Here is a 20635-nt window from a genome sequence, read left to right as displayed (position 1 = left end):
AAATCGCCTCAAGTTTTGAAGAAGTAGAAACCCCACATAATTCAGGAAAAGACTATAGCAGAGAGATGTCTGCTGAGCCATATCCACAACTAACATAAAATGGGTCGTAATTTTTTAAATCTCTTGTTTTTCTTCTTAGAATAGGTACAGTGTTTGTCAGGCACTGACATAATTAACTTATTTATTAGGCGATAGAAAATACCAAATAGCCTGAAGATACTTGTAGCTCAAGTAGCATATTATTTTGAATGTCATTCAGTGGTTGGCTTCCTTTGAAACATTTTGGGGTTTGCTGTTGCCACTAGCATTTGCAGACAAGATTTTACTTATCTCTGTTTTCTCCTTGATTCCTTTGTTCATTTGCAGATTAAGTTTTTCCTTAGTATGGAGACTCGTGTGCCTCTCTTGTTACATTACTCACAACTGGGCAAGATGTGTTGAAAAAAAGACTTATTGCAAATAGTAGAAAACACTCAGAAAATAGTGAAACTTGTTTTGTGAATTTTGAGGGGGAAACACTGAGATCTGGACCCTGCTTTCTAGTGCAGATTTTCAAATAGAAGCATATTGCATTGTTTCTATATAAATTCACATTCAACTTTCCACCTGGCAAATAATATATATCTAAAGATTAATAAATACATAAAACTTGTGATCTTCCAGGCCATCTCAGTAATTTTTAATGAGTTCTTTTGTAAATATATGCCTGTTGTTTTCAAGATGTTCTTGTATTTTTAAACAACCAAAAAGGATTATTGTGACTATTAGAAAGGAAAAGACCCATGATCATCATTATTAATTCCTTATTTATGAAAAAATAAGTGCACCTTTTTATTTTACTGAATCATTCATTGCTTTATTAGCATAACAAATGGTATACATAATTAAAATAATCTCCTTCTTGTTTGATACTTATTCTATGTTATAATCTTTGAGGTCTCTTTTAAATGAGCTTAGTAAGATATACAGGGAATTCATCATCTGCAAGTCACCTTGGGGATTCTGAAAGGGGTCAGGCCATGTTCAAGGAGAACTAGCAGAGGGTCATACACTGCCTTTATATTTGGTGACACAGTCATCCGACCTGAAAAGATTGTCACTATTGTCCTACAACTGCAACATATAGTTCTGCAGCCCTCAGAGAAGTTCTGAGTCAGACAGGAAGCTCTAATAGCTGAAGTATCTACAATCTTACGGCAGGTAAACACCATACATATATATATGTATATATATGTATATATTTTTTCCTATTCGTTCTCCGCATTATCAAATCTTTCTTTTCACTTTTGCTGCGTATCAACGTCAGGTTCCCGGACCTCTGTGGCATTTCTCTCCAGCTTACCAGGTTTCAGTCCAGTTATGTAAGCAAAGCAAAAAATAAATTAAAGAGCAGTTTGAAAATGCTAAGGTGACAGAACTAAGTGCTGTTTAATTTATTGTGATGATTTTTCTTTTTACACGTTAGAGATGTTATGCTATTATGGGTTCAGGTCAAGAAAAATGTGCCAACTGACTGAACCTTGCCAAATTATGAAACATTGTTCAAAAAAAAAAAAAAACCTCATTTCATTCTCCAGATGGTCCTTTTTTTTTTTCTTCATACTCTTAGGCCAGACTTTTATTAAAATTCTTCAAAAATTGAGATAAACTACTGACTAGTTCTTTCAATAATCTGATGGAAGTGACATAATTAGTCATTGTTATATTGGGTATTAAGGAGCAAGTAAGGAAGAAATTCGTGGTTATTTGACAAATGTGTGCAATTTACTGGATACCTCATTTCAACAAAGATTAAAATTTGTCTTTAAGGATATCTACAATCAGCCCTTGGAGAAGGAAGCCTCCCTCTCTATGACAAGCCATGTGCAATTATACTTGAAAGTCCTATTTCCAAGTGTCTGAATTTCAGTGAAATTCTTTCCAGCCTTTCTTAAGACCTGACACAGTTTCCTTCAAATACAAGATTTATATCATCATATTAAAAGTATATGGAAATTCTGATTTATGCTCTAGCCAGAGCCATAGATACTAAATTTATTCTCCCTCCCAGAATTTCTCAAAAAACAAACCAAAACAAAACAAAAACCCCTAACCCAGTAAATACATGAAACAAGGGTATTCAAGACACTGAGAAGATCAATGATGGGTAGTGACCCTGAGAGAGAGACAAATGAGTAAGCCCCATGCTTGCCTCAGCTTACTGCACTGAAGGAGTTTCCTAGGCACAGTGCAGGGATGAAGTGCACACAGGTAGAGTCAGGGAAGCTCCTGACTCCTCCGCCAAAGGATGGAGCCAAAGGATGGAGCTGACAGTGCTTGCAAAAGGGAGAACACTGGGTAGAGATATGCATGGAAACCGAACCAAAGACCTGAATAAGTGCTTCCCTGAGCACTGATCGACATTTGCATGTAAAGAAACTGCAAGATGTAGGCAACAAACCCCTGGAAAGAATTACAAGGAATAGTTCCTGTTTCTCACAAAAGGGTGTAAAAAAAATAATCCATATCCATCATCCTTACTAGATACCCTTCTCATTTGCGGGACACAGGATAGAGTACTCCCAGGGTTTTGCTTCAGTAACGTGGAATGATTAGCCCTGGATGGAATGCTGTTCTGGTCCCACCTAACAGATCATAAATGCAAGACTTGAAAAATCAAACGACTTTTAAGTAACTTAACAGGGTCCCAGAGAAAAACTCAAGAGTATTTGTAAGAGAATACAAATATCTGGTACCCATAAAGCTAAGATTCACAGTATATGGCATCCAATGAAATATTTCTAGTAACATAAAAAAAGTTGGAAACCATGACCCACAATGTATAGAAAAACCAATTGATCCATATTATCCTATGATAAGATAGTAGACTTGCAGAAAAAAGTATTAAAATAGATGTTATAACTGTATTGCATACAAAGATTAATGAAACTAGATATAGAGTTCATAAATAGACTTAAGCAATATGCTAGTTTTTGTCAAAGCTGCAAAAGCAATTTGGAGCAAAAATAATAATATTCTGAACAAATGATCATGAAGCAATTGCATATCCATAGGGAAATACATGAACTTTGACCTAAGCCTCACATTTGTTACAAAAATTACCTGACTATGGGTCATAGATATAAATATGAAATATTAAGCTGTAAAACCTAGAATAAAAAATAGGAGAAAATATTCATGATCTGGGGTTATCCAAATAGTTCTTAAGTATTACATCAGTATATGATTTGTACGAGAAAAGGTAATAAATTGGATGTTATCAAGATTAATTTTTTTCCTCTGTAAAAGTCAGTGCTAGAGAATTCAAACACAGAGCAAAACAAACAAGAAACCAATAGCAGTACACTGGACGAATGGAAAAACGTATGAGCAAAACCCACATGCATAATAAAACTTGTACTCTAAAGCCTTAAAGAATTACCCTAACTCAACAAGAAGGAGCAACCCAATGGCAAAGGCACTTTACCAAAGAGAATACAGAGATGACAAATAAATACATAAAAACATGTTCAACTTCAGTAGCCAAGAACAAAATCCAAATGGAAATTCTGATTTAATACCACTGAACACCTATGGACTATTTTAGCAAATTGTATCCAACAGTACATTAAGAGGATAGTACATCATGACCTAGTGCAATTAATTCAACGGGCCTAAACATTTGAAAATCAATCACTGTAATTAGCCACATTAACAAATAAAATATAAAAAAAATCCATCATGGGGCAGACTTCTAGGTGCCCAAGACATTTAGTGTCTTCCTCTCTCTCAAATAAATAGGTAAATCTTTTTTTTTTAAAGATTTTATTTATTTGACAGAGACACAGCAAGAGAGGGAACACAAGCAGGGGATGTGGGAGAGGGAGAAGCAGGCTTCCCGCCGAGCAGGGAGCCCAATGCGGGGCTCAAACCCAGGATCCTGGGATCATGACCTGAGCCGAAGGCAGACGCTTAACGACTGAGCCACTCAGGCACCCTAAAGAAATCTTAAATAAATAAACAAACAAACATAAATAAATAAATAAGCAAATAAACAAGCAAGCAAGCATAATGGAAGAAGTGAGCCAAAAAAGAAGCACATGCTATGAGATTTCTAATATATAAGACTCTGGGAAACATAACCTAATCTATAGTAACATAGAGTAAACTAGCAGTTGCCCAGTGGTAAAAGGAGGGGAATGGATAGGGAGGGACTAGGGAGGTTACAAAGAGACATAAAATAACTGGGAAGATGGGCAAGAAAAGGTTGATTATGGGGATTATTTCATAGGAACACACATAATTCAAAATTATAAAGTTGTACATCTTAAATACATGCAGGTAGTTATACATTGATTATGTATCAATAAGGGTTTTTAAATTAAAAAATGAATAATAAATAAATGAAAGTCTAAAAAGAAGTAGTAAAAGCATTTGAAAATTCAAAGCTGAATGATAAACATTTTGTAGAGAATAATCATGTACTTGTGCTTTTACTATATTGTTCTAATTCTTTCTACAATTATTATTATTATTTTTTAATTTCATTTTAAGTGGCGCCTGGGTGGCTCAGTGGGTTAAAGCCTCTGCCTTCAGCTCAGGTCATGATCCTAGTGTCCTGGAATCAAGCCCCGCATGGGGCTCTCTGCTCAGCGGGGAGCCTGCTTCCTCCTCTCTCTCTGCCTGCCTCTCTGCCTACTTGTGATCTGTCAAATAAATAAATAAAATCTTAAAAAAAAATTTTCATTTTAAAATGATTGCCCCCTATCTTTTAAAAATTCAATGGAGAAATACATGTTTATGTTTGAAAATACCATCCTCCTTGAATGTTCTGCCCCACCTTGGTTGTAGGTGTTCAAAAATAATTTGTTGTTTGAATAAATAAGATCACTAGGCTGAAAATCTAGAGATCAGTTTCAGACACAAGTTCTTACACTAGTTCGTTATGCCAATTTAGAGAATATACATAAATTCCCAATGGATGTCTCTGGTTTTTTAAAAATAAGAGAATTTTATGGAAACAGCATTATGTAATCTATAGATTCTAATTTATTAGTAGGTTGTAAAATCAACCTATGTGGCCCCAAAAGGTGGAAAAGTAGAACAGAATAGAATAAATAGTACCTTGTACATAAAAAGAAAAAAAAGAAGGAAACTGTTGTTTCATGAGCTTTAATTTCAGTTTTGAATATGAATGCATTTATACAGGGATGCAAAGTAAAGTATATTTCTTAACGTTAGTCAGAGTTAAAAATGTTGAAAGGCAGAAGCCTGAATAATTTCTGGGCCTCCACCTCACCCTCTAATATTGTGGCATGTAAAAATTATTTAAACAAGACATACACACTGGGATTCAGATAAAATGATTCATATGAACTTCTCTACCTCATTATTACTCATGCCAGAAAATTAGTCCAAACATCCTTTTGGAAGTACACAGTGCTTGACAAATTACTCCCTACTTGATGAAAGTATTTCCTGATAATTTTCTAGCAGTGGCTTAGAGATCAACTGAAGAATTCTGACAAGGATGCCAGAGGATAACAAAGAGATCTCAAAGGTGGCTTCGTTTTGTAACTAAAAATGTGGCATCCTCATTGGAGAGCTTTTTCCAATGAATTTAAGTTCAACCCTCTAAGGAGATTTTCAGTCTGAAAAAGAGAAATCCAGATCAGAAGAGAAATGATGGGATATTCTTGTTTTTGTATATAATTACTTCTGAACAAAGTAATAAATATTTAGTATTTTTTTAAATTTAAAACTACTGAGAATGGATTAGACCCAGTGTATTCAATTTTATAAACAATGATTGCTTGAAGAATTATGAAATATCTTACAAATTAGATATAAAAAAGTGCAGGAAAGACTAAAGAAGAAAAAAAATTGTGTAATTGTTTTGCAACTACTAAAGCATATTTCACTTTTAATGAATCCAGGAGGTTGGAGATAGTGAAACTGTACTTCCCCTTAAGCAAACATTCAGATAGGAATGATACGGATATGCCTGCATCGTTAGTGGACTCTTCGGTTTTGCCGAGATAAAGAAGCTCGTGGCGAGCATTGCGGTGCTGTGTTTGTGAGAGTGAGCCCAAAAGTTAAAAGAAAAACAAAGAGTGTGTTGATGGCAACTCAGCATTTAGGGCCACTTGGTCAAATCTGCAGAGGACACGGAGGGCCCATAGTGGAGGAAGAAACAGCCCAGCTATCACTTGGAGGCAGTGCTGAGAGACAGGACCCATGGAGGCCAGCCAGGCCCCTGCACACCTCCGTGAGGGAGATCCCAAGCAGGGACAGGAGGGTCCTTCCCCGGAGCATCAGAGAGAAGCTGGGAAGACAAAGAACAGTAGATTTTCAGGCTGCCTTGGTGGCCTGCCGTCGCTGAGGGGAGAAGGGAATAAAGCAGTCAAACCACTGGCAGCTGGATGAGTGACTGTTGGTCCCCTGAGCTGCCACGGCTCAGGCCAGAGCATTCCTCCCGGGTGAGGACGAGGCCAGACGACAAGCACCATCTGTAAGACTCACAGGACTGCACCGCGCTCGGAGCCTGCTGATGGCCCGGTGGAGAGTTCCCGGTCCTCCGGGGGATTTGAACGAGAGGATAGATGGGCCTGTAGGCATTATTTCGCTCTGAAGTATTTTTCCCACACTACTCTCTCTTTCATGGAGGAGGCCTGGCCTTGGGGATATGCTGTAATTCATCCTTCGGGATCTTGAACCGTACCTGGATGCAAGATGTGTGCACAAAACAAGGGAAAGTGCCAGTTCTCACCCGCTAGGCAGAAGAGGACCTTTCTCTCACCTCCTTCCCACCTCCCTTCCCGGGACAAGGCATGGCCCAAGATAAACAGCCCCACAAATACGGGACTCGGGGAGCTTCTAGGGAAGTCATCAGTGTTGAAGCAAGAGTCTGTGATATGGTTGGCTAATTTTATAATTATATACTTACACGGGCTATTCTTATATGGAATATGGAAGATAATTATACTTCTGTGGAATAATGGTAAAGAAAAAGAGCTTTGAAGTCAGACAGGTCTAATTTCCAGTTCTGTTTTTCCATGTAAGTCAGTAGTCTTTAAGGTGTTGTTTAATTTTCTATAAAAATGACAAAATACCTTCCCAGGGTAGCTTCAAGGACTTAATAGAATTAAACGGTTGTCTGTAACAATAGTTTACAAGAAATGCAAGGTGGGGCAGGTGCTGTTTGAATTGAAACTTGGAATGCTTTATGAGTGCCAGAAACTTACTGTTGCTAAAACACTAAATAACTAATTTGATTTAATCATATTTAAAACTATAGTACTAGTTACCACCTACCAACATTGTCAAAGATACTACCATTCAGATGCGGCTTAAAACAAATGTATATTAGTCTTCTGGAGGTTACTGAATGCAACTTCCAAAAGTGTGGAGTGGCTTGCTTATTTACCCAGAGAGGCATGATTTATTTCTAATTTTTAAAATTGATTAATTTGTAGCAGTGTGTGATTTTTTTAAAAGATTTTATTTATTTATTTAACACAGAGAGAGAGAGAGAGAGAGATATTACAAGTAGGCAGAGAGGCAGGCAGAGAGAGAGGGGGGAAGCAGGCTCCCTGCTGAGCAGAGAGCCCAATGTGGGGCTCTATCCCAGGACCCTAAGATCATGACCTGAGCTGAAGGCAGAGGCTTAACCCACTGAGCCACCCAGGCACCCCAACAGTGTGTGATTTTTGAGTGTATTTTTGAGTGTAGCTGGAAGAGACATCCACCATATAACCCCAGACAATAATAGTCACCAAGTACCTTGAGTTACCATAGTTTCCTTGTTCAACTTACATTAGAAGATGATAAGGCCGTTTGGAAAAATATAAGCCCAGATAGAAGTGTTTTGTGGAAGGTTCAGTCATCACAATTGTGTGGGTTAAAAATGCATTGCAGTCTGTAAGACCATCTTGTATGTCATGTGTTCTTTTTATTTTTTTAACAGTGTGTTAGTCCAGGATACACAGCATGATTTGGTATTTGTACATATTGTGAAGTGATCCCCACAGTAAGTTTAATGAATATCCATTCCCTCGCATCATGACATTTTCTTTCCTTGTGATAAGAACTTTTAATATCTACTCTCTTGGCAACTTTCAGATATGCAATACAGTATTAATGACTATAGTCACCATGCTGTACATTATGTCCTAGAAGTTGTTTATCTGATAACTGGAAGTTCTTACTTTTTGCCCACCTTTACTTTCCCACCCTCACATTGTTGTGTGCTGTAATATCACAAAGACACTCTACTAGGTCTAGAGCCACAGATACTTTTTGAAACTCAGCAAGGCCATAAGATGAGCTTCAGTTTCTCCTTCACTCTAGATACTTATGTTCCAAAAACTTGAGATCACCCAGGGTAGAGGACCAAGAGGGAGGCTTCTAAGTACGTAGACAAGAGTAAGCCACATTTCTGTTTAGAATCTTAGCAATGAGAACAAGAAGTGCCGCCAAAGGGAAGAGATGGGCAGAAATTTAGTGCCGTTCCACAGGATCAGGTTTAAAAACCATCTGACAGGGCTCACCCTTCTGGGATGACAGGCCCAGAGGTAGCCACCAAGCTGAGCTAATCCCTACTTTGAATATGGGACCCTCCTTGAGAGCACAGGCTCTGTCCTCTGCCATTTATGCCATGCCACTTAAATACCAAGAGCTTGGATTTTTCTCATTAAGAAATTCAAGGATAATATTCATTTGGTCAACTAATTGCATTGACATGATTTATACTGATCACATTATATTAACATGGTCCAACCCAGATGTATAAATTCTCCTAGAGTTGAAATAGAAAATTGAGAACACAAGAGAAATTGCTATTGAATTAGTATCCTTGAAGAGGAAGCATACTGTGATGCAACCTAATACTGCTTAATAATGTGAGAAAGGAAGTAAACCTACTTTAACGGGAAGTTGAAAGACATTCTTGAGAGAATGAGGAAAGACCACTTAAAGACATAAGGTCACAATGTAATGATTTCAAGACAGTGTAAACACTGAAACCCTGTTTTGACAGGATCATGCCCTCAGATTCTTGAGTGCCTACTATGTACTCAAGGGGGTGGCTCTCCTAGCACAGGACAGTGAATCCAGAGGAGATACAAGATACATGTCCTGGCAGAAGGCCCCCTAGGAGCATATTGCCAGGCCAGTTTTTACAGCAGGCATCCTCCGCCCCACCCCACCTCCCGAATCTTGCACATGTAACTGTATAACTTACATATACCCAAAATGAGAGTTCATAGTGTTGAGGAGGAGAAATTTTCCTCTGCCCTTCATGATTCTTCTAGCTGTTCTAAGAATCAAATAGACATGAGTCAGATTAATGGGAGAAAATCTAATTTGATTACCACAGAGGTGTCAAATAAACATGAGAGCTTCCAAAGACAGTCATGCAAAATGAAGTATATATGTTATTCTGGACTGAGGAGAAGAGGGTAGGTGTCTGGGGCTTTAAAGGGAAAAAAGAGGAATTCTCAGGGGAAAATGCTTAGTAAGCAAATGTTTGCAGGGGCCACTTTTCTTTTTTTTTTTTTTTAAAGATTTATTTGTTTGACGCAGAGAGAGAACACACAAGCAGGGGGAGTGGGAGTTGGAGAAACAGGCTCCCCACTGAGTAGGGAGCTGATGCAGTGGTCTAGCCCAGAACCCTGGGATCAGGACCTGAGCTGAAGGCAGAGACTTAACCGACTGAACCACCCAGGCACCCCTGCTGGGGCCACTCCAAAACAATAGGACATAGAGAGAACTTTGACCCAACAGGCTTTGCTAGCTTCCTCCCTGACCATCATACCTAATTCATATCATAATGTACTTATCTATGGTGATAGTTCTTTTCCTGAACAGGTCCAGCATCTAAATTCTTTAGGCATTTGAAGGAGAGACAAGAAAAAAAAAAATCAACAAAAAAAACTGAGTCTTCCATTTTTTTAAAAAAAAGTAAATATCCTAAAATAATCCACATGCCAAAGTATACATGTTTAAAGTGGCAAATTTTGCTCCCTTACAATGGTATCACTATTCCTGCCACTTCCTCCCTTAGTTTTAAGCTAAGATTTTAATTTAATTTTTATGGTGGTAAAATACATACACCATACAATTTACCATTTTAACTATTAAGGAACGTGTATGTCAGTGTCATTTAGTGCAATCCTCTACCCCCAGCTACTTCCAGAATATTATCTCTACCCCAAAAATAAACCCCTACCTATTTAGCAGGTAATCCCTGTCCCTTTCTCCCCTCAGCCCCTGGTAACCACTAATCTGTTTTCTGTTTTATGGATTTGTATATCCTGGATAGTTCATGTAAATGAAATCATACAATCTGTGGCATTTTGTATCTAGCTTCTTTCCATTAGCCTAATGTTCTAATTCTTCATGGATAAGTCATGTTTTATTTATTCATTAATCAATTGAGGAATTATTCTCATTATTTCTACCTTTCAGGTATTGGGACGAATGCTACTCTGAAGGTTAGTCTACAGGTTCTATTTATTAATCTGTTACAATTTAAGTGCCCCTCCTCACCTTCTACCCTAATTCTAAGCTCTCGGTCAGTGCGGTGTTAGGAGTTGCTTAGTCTCTGCTTGTCCCTCCAGACTTTTCTCTCACCACTTCCCCTTTGGTGCAGATTTTCCCTCCCAAGTCTCACATACACCCTGAGGTCAAGTCTTCCACACCCCCGTGTGACTTCCTTCTCGCTTTGCCACTGTGCAAAATGCCCTCAATGGCCTTTCAAACACCTGCTCACTTTCTAGCAAGCATTTCAGACATCACCTCCTGACAGAAGTCTTTCCAGATCGTCTCTGCTTGCTCCTGCTCACCTAACCCATGATTACTTTCATCATAAGCTAATTACATTCTCTCACACTCATTTATGTTAATTTAGGTCTCTCTGCTCCACTGTGACTCCAGGGAGGCAGAGACCAGGTCTGATTCATTTGTGAATCCTGGCAGAGGCTTTGGCCATGTAGTAGATGCTCCATAAAAGTTCTTGAAGTAACTGTATTAAATGTGTGATGATGACTAATCTGAGTTCTGGGGAGCAAGAGGAGATGTGAGTTCTCTACAGCTGCGTAATCCTGTCTTTAAGCAGCATTGCCTTTCACCTCCCCCATGCCTCCCTACCTCAGCCAACTAACCTTTCAAGCTCACCTCCCAGAAAATCCCTATAGAAGAAGCCCAAACCCCAGAGAAGAACGATAGCTATGGTCAGGCAAGATAAGGACTATTTATGGCACTTTCATCCTTATCTCCATGAATCCAGATCAGTTCACTTTGCTTGCTGATCCCCTAATAGAGACTAAAATAGACTCAAATATAATATTGAAAGACCAGCTCTAGTGCCGTTCCATCTCCCAGATGCTGGCCAGCTATGTGATCTACAGCTACGTACTTAGTTTGACTCAGTATTTAAAATATGCAGTGCAGTAGGTTATAAAGAGTTTCCCCCACCCTGCATGGATTAAAATATATTCAATCCATCATCATCTCTTAATTGGCTATGCTAATAAGGGACAAAGCTGTATATTTTATTTCAAGTGGAAAACCCTGTCCATGTCCTCATACAATCAAATTATATATTTTCAACAGGATAAAGCTCAAGAGCCACTTTTCCTGAAAAGTGTTCCCAGCTATTCCAGTCCAATTTTAATGCCCATTTCTCTGTCCTCAGTGTGCCTCCCATCTTTCTCTCCCATAGGACTTGCCACTGTCCCATAAGCACAGATATACTTGTCTCTACCTCCTGTACTTGTCACAAGTTTTGTGATGGCAGAAGCCATGTTCTATCAACAGTGATCAGCACACTGCTTTATACATAGAAGGTAATAAATAGTAAATAATAAATATTTGTTGAGTGAATGTCATGCACATTTGATCAAGTTTGTTAAAGATCTGATATTACTAGATAATAAAGAACCAAGTCAAGCAGATAGTAAGTACTGAGTACCAAACTTAATACACTACGCAGAACGATAATTCAGAAGGCCAGAAAGACATTTTACCATTAAAAGGTGGCCTGAAATAAGGTTTTAATTACCATTAACACAGCCAAGGATGGGATCTGAGAAAGGCCAGTTTGTCAAAAAGCAATTATAGAACCCCATGGAGAGGAATCTTGACTAATTTCTAGCTTTTTTGAAATGAAGCTTGTCATAAAATCACTTCTTATAGTTAAGTAACAACTTTAACTTTTAAGTAACAGGTAGTGTCTTTCTTTCCTTTTTTTTTTAATATTTTGCAATACTTTGGACTTAAAATATTTACTATATCTAAACTGACAGGATCAAAAACAAACATTTTTCAAAACATTCCTTGCTACTCAGAAGACCCCCTAGAATTAATGAAAAAATAAGGTTAACCATTGCATAATTTGAGTGATCTGTATAATGTACCTTAAGTTATCATATAAACCAGAGTGTCTACAGGATGGGTGATGATTCGGAATGTCTTGAATTCCTACAGGATTTTTCTTGGCCATAAAGTTCAGGGTAATTTTGCAAGTTGTCATCTATTTCAAAAGAGTCTCTGAGTAATTACAACAGAAAAACATGGTTATTCTCCTCATCTTAAACTCCCATTGCACCCTGTACCTATTTTAATCCCTGCACTTTCCACATTAAGGTGAAATTATCTGTTGTTGTTTTTTTGTTTTGTTTTGTTTTTTTATCAGTTCTTATATCACTAGACCAAAAAATGCCCCAGGACAGGAATCTTGTATATCCAACTCTCTCCATCCCCCTACCTTGGACATTAACCCGCACATATTTTGACAAAGTATCCTAACAAAGTCAGTAGCAGGGCCAAAGTTAGAACCCACTAAGTTGAATGATCTTCCCAGATATTCAAAACAACCGTGGGTCATCTAGAATATACCCCACAGGGATCATTTCTGCTGAAATCATGACGTGGGAAGATTTGTCAAATTGTCTTCTTTGGAAGATATGACATAAGAAGATTGGTTCAAAGCTGTTCAATACCAATCTCAATGGAACCTGTAGTCTATGTAAATAAAGGGAGTAAATAAGTGGTATGGGCAAATAATAACATTTGAGTAGCACACCTTCAAAAGACATTTTTTCCCCAAATATCCTCCCACTTTGACTTGCCACATTCTTGAACCTATCATGTTGTGTCCTAGCTGCTTATAAGTCATCTACTGGGTTATTTCCTACTAAGGGAATAAGACACATGCCAGGTACATTTTGCTAGGGGTGAATAGAGAGTAATCACTAATGTGAGGAGTGTGAGGAGGGGGCACCAAACCACTGGCGCACTGAAAATGAGAAGCATTTATCAGGTTTCCACCAAGAGATCCAGTAAGTCTGAGGCCACTATGGCAATGGATTTCAAAAGAGTAAGAGTTACACTAATATTGGTTAAGATACAGTGGTTTCTCTATTCTAAGTGCCTAAGTTATATGGCAGTATTATTTTGGGATGGAAAGTTTATTATATCTGATTTGGTAGAATCTTCTGATTGGTCATAAATTTTGACTTTACATCATAATCCTTCCATAATATACTTATAAACCTGTAAAATGAACCAAGAAGATATCATAAACTCAGAAATCACAGTGACTATGCAAATTGCCAGTAAACACAATGTGAAAATTATTAAATAAAAGATTTATTTAAAATTATTAAATAAGATTAAATAAAAGAGATTATTAAATAAAAGATATTAAATAAAAGACAACTGTATGGGACTCATCTTTAATGTTATGTCCTCAATAATGTGCAATAGTCTTAAATCCCTGTTTACTTAGAAAAGAGCTAAAGGAGCATTCTTGTTTAAGATTTCTAGATAAGGAAGCAAAAAGTTGAGAAGTTTTTTCAGATTGTCACCAATGGAGCTAAGAATCACGAAATAACTAGAATAACGCATAGGGGAAAAATAACTGAAGGTAATTATGTGATACTAATATTTCCATTATAAACTCAGGGTTTTTTTGGTTTTCTCACCTCTCTTCAAACAAAAAATGCAGCATAGAAATAAAGGGACACAAGAAGTTTAATTTCTGTTGTTTCCCCGTCCATGCGAAGTTTCTATAACCATGATCTGCTATCAGTATTAAAACACATTCTTGTGAAGACAAACCTTCCAAGTTTGGGACAGGTACTTATTTATGTCTTTGCTCTTTTGAGACTTATTCTATATAAAGAAAGATCCAAAATTTGGTATGCTTCTCAGCATGGCAACATGAATTTGATTTTAGTAAAGCACATTGTATTTATACATTAACTTCAAAAGATTATGATGTAAAAATATCTGCTAATTCTCACTTATCCATAACAATCTATCCTTTGCTTTGTTCTTAAATGTAACACATTACATTTACGTAGCATTTCCATTTATCCCACTTACTTTCACTTCCTGCATTCAGGTATGCTAATGAAACCAAACACTGATTCCATATAAGTCATCTTTGGCTCCCAGGAAAGGGATGACCATTCATTGTAAGCAGTCTCCCCAACATGAGAGGAACTATCACAAAAGTCCACATTTTTAAATTCAGGGGATACTAACTGTTTGGTCCTGTGTGATGAGGGCTCATGACCTTGTTCCTGCTCTGAAAGGAGCTAAGTTTCACACGTGAACATTTTTGCTAGTAGCTCCTAATGATAGGAGCAGAGAGTAGTCGAAGAAAGGAGAGATTGGCATAGGCATGAGTGGGCATAACTGTTCCATGGGGTAGGAAAGACATCACCAGGGCCTGGAAGAACATGTAGAGCCCCGGTAAACAAAATGAAGCAAAATAAAATTTACAGTTTATAAACTCCATAATTTTCTACATCATACAGTTCCTGCCACCCTCTTGTTCCCTCAGGACCAACCACAGCATCCCGAACAGAGCCTGCTAACATGCCAGTCCTCTCATCTAGAACACTGTTCCCATCTTTCAACTGCGTGGGACTCATCTTTAATGTTGTGTCCTCAATAAATACTTCTCTTGAGAGTGCCAGTTCCAAAATTTAAACAAGATCCCTTTTACATTCTCCAAACATGTGTCATTTTTCTTTAATAGCATAATATACCTTGTAATCATCTTTGTATCTGTGTGATAATTTCTTTATGACACATTCTCGCTCAACTGAACGTGAGATCAGGGATCCTATCTGTTGTCTGTTGGATTCGCATGTGTTCTCTGTCCTGAGCACCTGGAACAATGCCTGGACTATTGGAGGCATCTGGTAGTTTCTGAATGAATAAATGGGACAAAAGAGAGCCATAAAGGGTAGTGATAGACACTGTCGATCTTACCAGTCATGTTACAATGCCAAAGACAGACAGACCATGCCGTTTGGACCCAGGCCAGGTATGATACAGGTTCTCGCTCTGTGACATGCTAACTCTGTGGTGGTGTTGACCCTCTCTGAGCTTCCATTTCCTTATAGCTAAGTTGGCGATTGCAACCCTATTTTGTAGGTTTGTATGGAAGGAAACAATGGATACACAATGCCTAGAACAAAGGGGTGTCTGGGTGGCTCAGTGGGTTAAAGCCTCTGCTTTCAGCTCAGGTCATGATCTCAGGGTCGTGGGATCGAGCCCCACTTGGGCTCTCCACCCAGCAGGGAGCCTGCTTCCTCCTCTCTCTCTACCTGTCTCTCAGCCTACTTGTGATCTCTGTCAAGTAAGTAAATAAAGTCTTTTAAAAAAAAGCCTAGAACATTACCTGGCATACAGTAAAGGTTTCATTAATCATATAGTGATATGTTCGCAATGCTTCCTAATAACAGTACTTTGACTTAAATGTAAAATGCAATCCTGCACACCCAAATGATTTACTAAGCATTTATCATTCATGTGAAAGTAAGTTTCCCCAAATCCTTTTCAAAACTCAAGACACTCTGGATTGCCTGCTTGACTAGGATGTGGTAGACAGACTGTCAGGAAACAGTAAGAAGTCTGTGTGTGTGTGTGTGTGTGTGTGTGAGAGAGAGACTTAAAAAAATGAGTTAACAGGAATCTCGTGAAATATAAAAAATATAAATATAAATATATGAATATATAAATATTTATATACAAATATAAATATAAAATTTATATAAAAAATATTAAAATGGGGGGGTGGCACCTGGGTGGCTCAGTGGGTTAAGCCTCTGCCTTCAGCTCAGGTCATGATCTTAGGGTCCTGGGATAGAGCCCCAAATCAGGCTCTCTGCTCAGCAGGGAGCCTGCTTCCCCCTCTCTCTCTGCCTGCCTCTCTGCCTGCTTGTGATCTCACTCTCTGTCAAATGTATATGTGTGTATATATATATATATACACACACAAACATATATGTATGTATATATATACATATATATAAATTGAAAGATTGGATCAAGTCACTCATTTATGTGATCAATGACTCATGATTCTCGGACAAGAGATGCTATTACAGTTCGGGCTGTGACAATTCCTGCCCCTTTACATACTTGGGAGATGCTCCTAGCCCCTAAGTGGGGTCCACTTTTTCATGGAAGAAGCTAGTTTTGATAGAGCAATAGTTACTGTCATGCATTTTTCCTGAAATTTAATGAGAGAATAATACCCATTTATTTTTTTTAAATATTTTATTTATTTATTTGATGGAGAGAGAGATCACAAGTAGTTAGAGAGGCAGGCAGAGAGGGAGGGGAAAGCAGGCTCCCTGCTGAGCAGAGAGCCTGATGCGGGGCTTGGTCCCAGGACCCTGAAATCATGACTTGAGCTGAAGGCAGAGGCTTAACCCACTGAGCCACCCAGGTGCCCCGAGAATAATACCCATTTAAATCAACAAATTTTCTTAGTTGCTCTTAGTGAAATTGCATCATATTTTGTTCAGAATTAGTGTACAATAAAGCTTTTCCTACTTCAGCAATTTTTCAGTAAATAAAAGGAACATAAAACCAGTGAGAAGATAGATGTTAATTTGGTACTTCATAGGAGTTACCGATAGATATATCAAGGAAATGTAACAGGTTTAAAAATCCTTACCCACATGTATAAATTTTAGAGAGAGTGTTCATTCAAATTCACAGGTACTTTTGGATCTTAAATTAGTATTAAGATGAATGAAAAAATATTTCTATCATTTTAAAAGAGTTTATTGCCCAAGTCCTAAATCTGACAGCTTCTTGACAGAAATATTAATTTTCCCTATTTGGAGCTAAAGTGACTACTCATGGATATGGAATATCATCCTCCATTTTAAACCTTTGATTTATCTCAGATCTAGCTTTTTTGAGAAAGTAACTCCCACTGCAAAGTCTAATCAGACCTTCAATTTCTCCTTCACTCAGGCTTCGCCCCCGTTAAAACCACATCACCTCCAACTCCGCCTTATCATAGCATTATCATTTTTTAATTTTCATCTTCAAGGCAAAGAATCTTTATTATTAAAATGAAGGTCACGGAAGCTTGATGAAGATGAAGCCTTTGATGTATAACATGAATAGTACTTACAAAATGAGCAATAATGTAATAAATACACAGGTATTATCACAAATCACAGACGATGAAAACAACAGTGATTTCAGTTAGTTAAGTTTGAAGACAGAGAGAAGATGTCATTCTTTTTTTATGTTGTGACTTTATACCACTCATTCAGCTTGAGTTAAGGCTAAGGCAAGAATATCTGCACATCTGGATGGCAGTATTGATATGGTACTCATCATCTGCTGGTCTTTCACTAAACTCAGGGAAAGCACTCAAGTAAAGTGTGAAAATGCAAAGATTTAAAATCAACAAGGAGGAAATATGATTTATCAAAAATTTATATGACACATTATTTTTTTAAAGTATTGCAACGCCACGTGTGTGTCTAAAACTTAACTATGCTCAAAAATACCCAGAAATCTTAGTAAGTCCCATGAATTAATTGCAGATTATAAAATCTATGGTACTGCTTCCAGAGCACATATTTTCTATTTTTTAATTAGGTGTACAGAGAAGAATTTTTTTTTTCCATTCCAGGTTTGAAATTCCAGGGAGTGTATGCTCAGTGAGAATTTAGTACTGATGTATGTCACAAAGTTTTAATTTTTAAATACGCCGCTACTAAAGTTCTCCAGGTCCAATATACTTTCACAGTGCATCCGTTCTGGAAATAAGAGCATTTCTAACTACAGGGTATCCTCCTAAGTTCCAGGCAGTATAAACTGATCCTGTTAGGTCAGCGTTTCTTCTGCTCACCCTCACTAAAGTGAAACTGAAGAGATCGAGGATGTGATGAGAAGAGAGCAAGAGACATGTGTTTTAATTGTTACAAGACACTAATGACAGAATGTATTGGTGGTCCAATGGCCTTAACTGGTTTTTGAAGTGTACCCAAAGCTACCATTCTCAAACCTAATGGAAGTTATGCAAGGTGTTAACTGCTGACCTCCTTCCTCAGGTTAGGATTTTTCCCCCCTTATTATTTGGCTTTCCAAATATAAAAAAGCATGGAACTAGTCCCTGCTCTACTGTGGGGATCCTGCCATACCTGTGTTTCCATTGGGACAAGAAAGACCTTCTCCAACCTATGTGTTTCCTATGAGTCAAGTAAAAGATAGCCTTTTACCCATTTAGCAAGAGTCTGTTACACCCTACCTCAAAATGTTGGATTTAGTGAGAAGGCAAATTGTTGATTCCCAAGATCCGAAAGACAATTTGACAAAGAACTTACATTTTACCATATACAGTTCTGTTGGTCAGTAAGAAGCTTCCTTTTCAAAATAGAAGCATCAGGGGGCAAAAATTAGAATAGTAAGTTGAGGCCACATAAAATATGTAGAAGTTACAATCAAAAATTAAAAATCACAATCACTGAAGAAAATAAAAGAAGACTTAAATAAAGCCAGGATAGGAAGACTAAGTATTTCTCATGACAATTCTCCCCAACTTAATTTATAGGTAAAATACAAATTTGTAAATTATCTCTGAGTTTATTTCCTATTTTTCTTAAATACTGTTTCTAAATGATGAGTAAGAATTTCTTGCCATTCCAGCTACTAAACCATATTGTAAAGTTAGAATAATAAAAACCATCATATCAAATGGTAAAATTTTTCAAAAGAGAGTTACAAAATAACTTTAAATTATAAATGAATTTCTGATTTCTGGGTTCAGAAGAACTATTTTAAGTACATAACAATGGAATATAAAATAATCATAGTGCAAAATTTAAAAAATGTAAAATATTGACCAGCTTGGCAACATACATTTTCAAAAAATATCTTTAAAAGTAACCATAAGTAAAATAAAAAGGCCAGAGAATTATGATAATGTATGGGTAAGTTAGTATGTGTGTTGATTAATGAACAAAATATATTGCAAACAACACCAAAAATTCCTTTCAAATCATTAAGAACTTATGAATACTCAAAAGAAGAATTCCCAAGTGTGTCAGTAGTTAATCCATGGAAAAATGCAAATAGCCAATTAAGTAATAAAGCATTCAGCCTCACTGGTAATCAAAGCAGGTTTTTCAGTCATAATGAGGTTTCATTTTTGTCCATCAAATTTTCCAAGGTTAAAAACTTAACTCAGTTTTTACAAGAAAATAGGGGAAATGAGCACTTTCTATATGTCTGATAAGAATATAAATTGGGGGGCAGGGCACCTGGGTGGCTCAGTGGGTTAAGCCTCTGCCTTTGGCTCAGGTTTGATCTCAGGGTCCTGGGATCAAGCCCAGCTTCGGGCTCTCTGCTCAGCAGGGAGCCTGCTTCCCCCTCTCTCTCTGCCTGCCTCTCTGCCGACTTGTGATTTCTGCCAAATAAATAAATAAAATCTTTTTTAAAAAGATTATACATTTGGTGGACAATGTAGAATAATGTATTTCCATTTCTAGCCCTGTTTCCATTTGTGGATTGGTAGGAGGCGGGTGGTCTTAAAAGCCCTCATAGTCTTTGACCCAATATTTCTACTTTATGGAATTAAGCTATAGAACATAACCAGAGATGTAAACAAAGAATTATGGAAATCAGAGCTCATCACAATATTATTAAATAACCCAAAATTGAAATCAACATAAATACTCAATACTGGCATCATAATGATATTTCTATACAAGGAAATATTCATTAAAATAATTTCAAATAAGTATAATAATTCCAAACATAATTTGTTCATGCCATATTAGATAGCAAAATTAAGCTATTGTGTTTTTTATATATTAAGATAATTTTATAAACATTATAGACTAAAAATAGCGAGAATCTATACCCACTTATTAATAATAGTTATTGGCACAAAGTTTGTATGATTTTCATTTTCTTTTTTATGCTTTCATGCAATTAAAAATCAGAAATGTTCATATTGAATAAAAGATTTTTTTAAATTTTATTTTATTTTTTCAGTGTTCCAAGATTTGCTGTTTAAACTCAAAGATCACATTACCAGTCTCAATACTTATTTAAAGATACTGTAATCAAGAGAGTGTGGTATTAACAGAAGGATAAACATATAGGTCAATGGAAGAGAAGAGAGAAGCCAGAAATAGACCCACATATGCATGGTTAATTGATTTTCAGTAATAATTGTAATTCAACAAGAAAGTAATTCCGTGTGACAGGGATTGCATTTTTCAGTAAGCATGCCACAACATTTGACATTTGTGTGCCCCCAAATCATAATGACCTCACTTGTACCTTCCACCAAATACAAAATTGAATCTGAAATGGATCACGT

Source organism: Neovison vison, chromosome 7, assembly GCF_020171115.1.
Source record: "Neovison vison isolate M4711 chromosome 7, ASM_NN_V1, whole genome shotgun sequence".
In the NCBI taxonomy this organism is placed as follows: Eukaryota; Metazoa; Chordata; class Mammalia; order Carnivora; family Mustelidae; genus Neogale; species Neogale vison.
The sequence above is the reverse complement of the archived record's forward strand: the minus strand, read 5'-3'. Positions refer to the sequence as shown.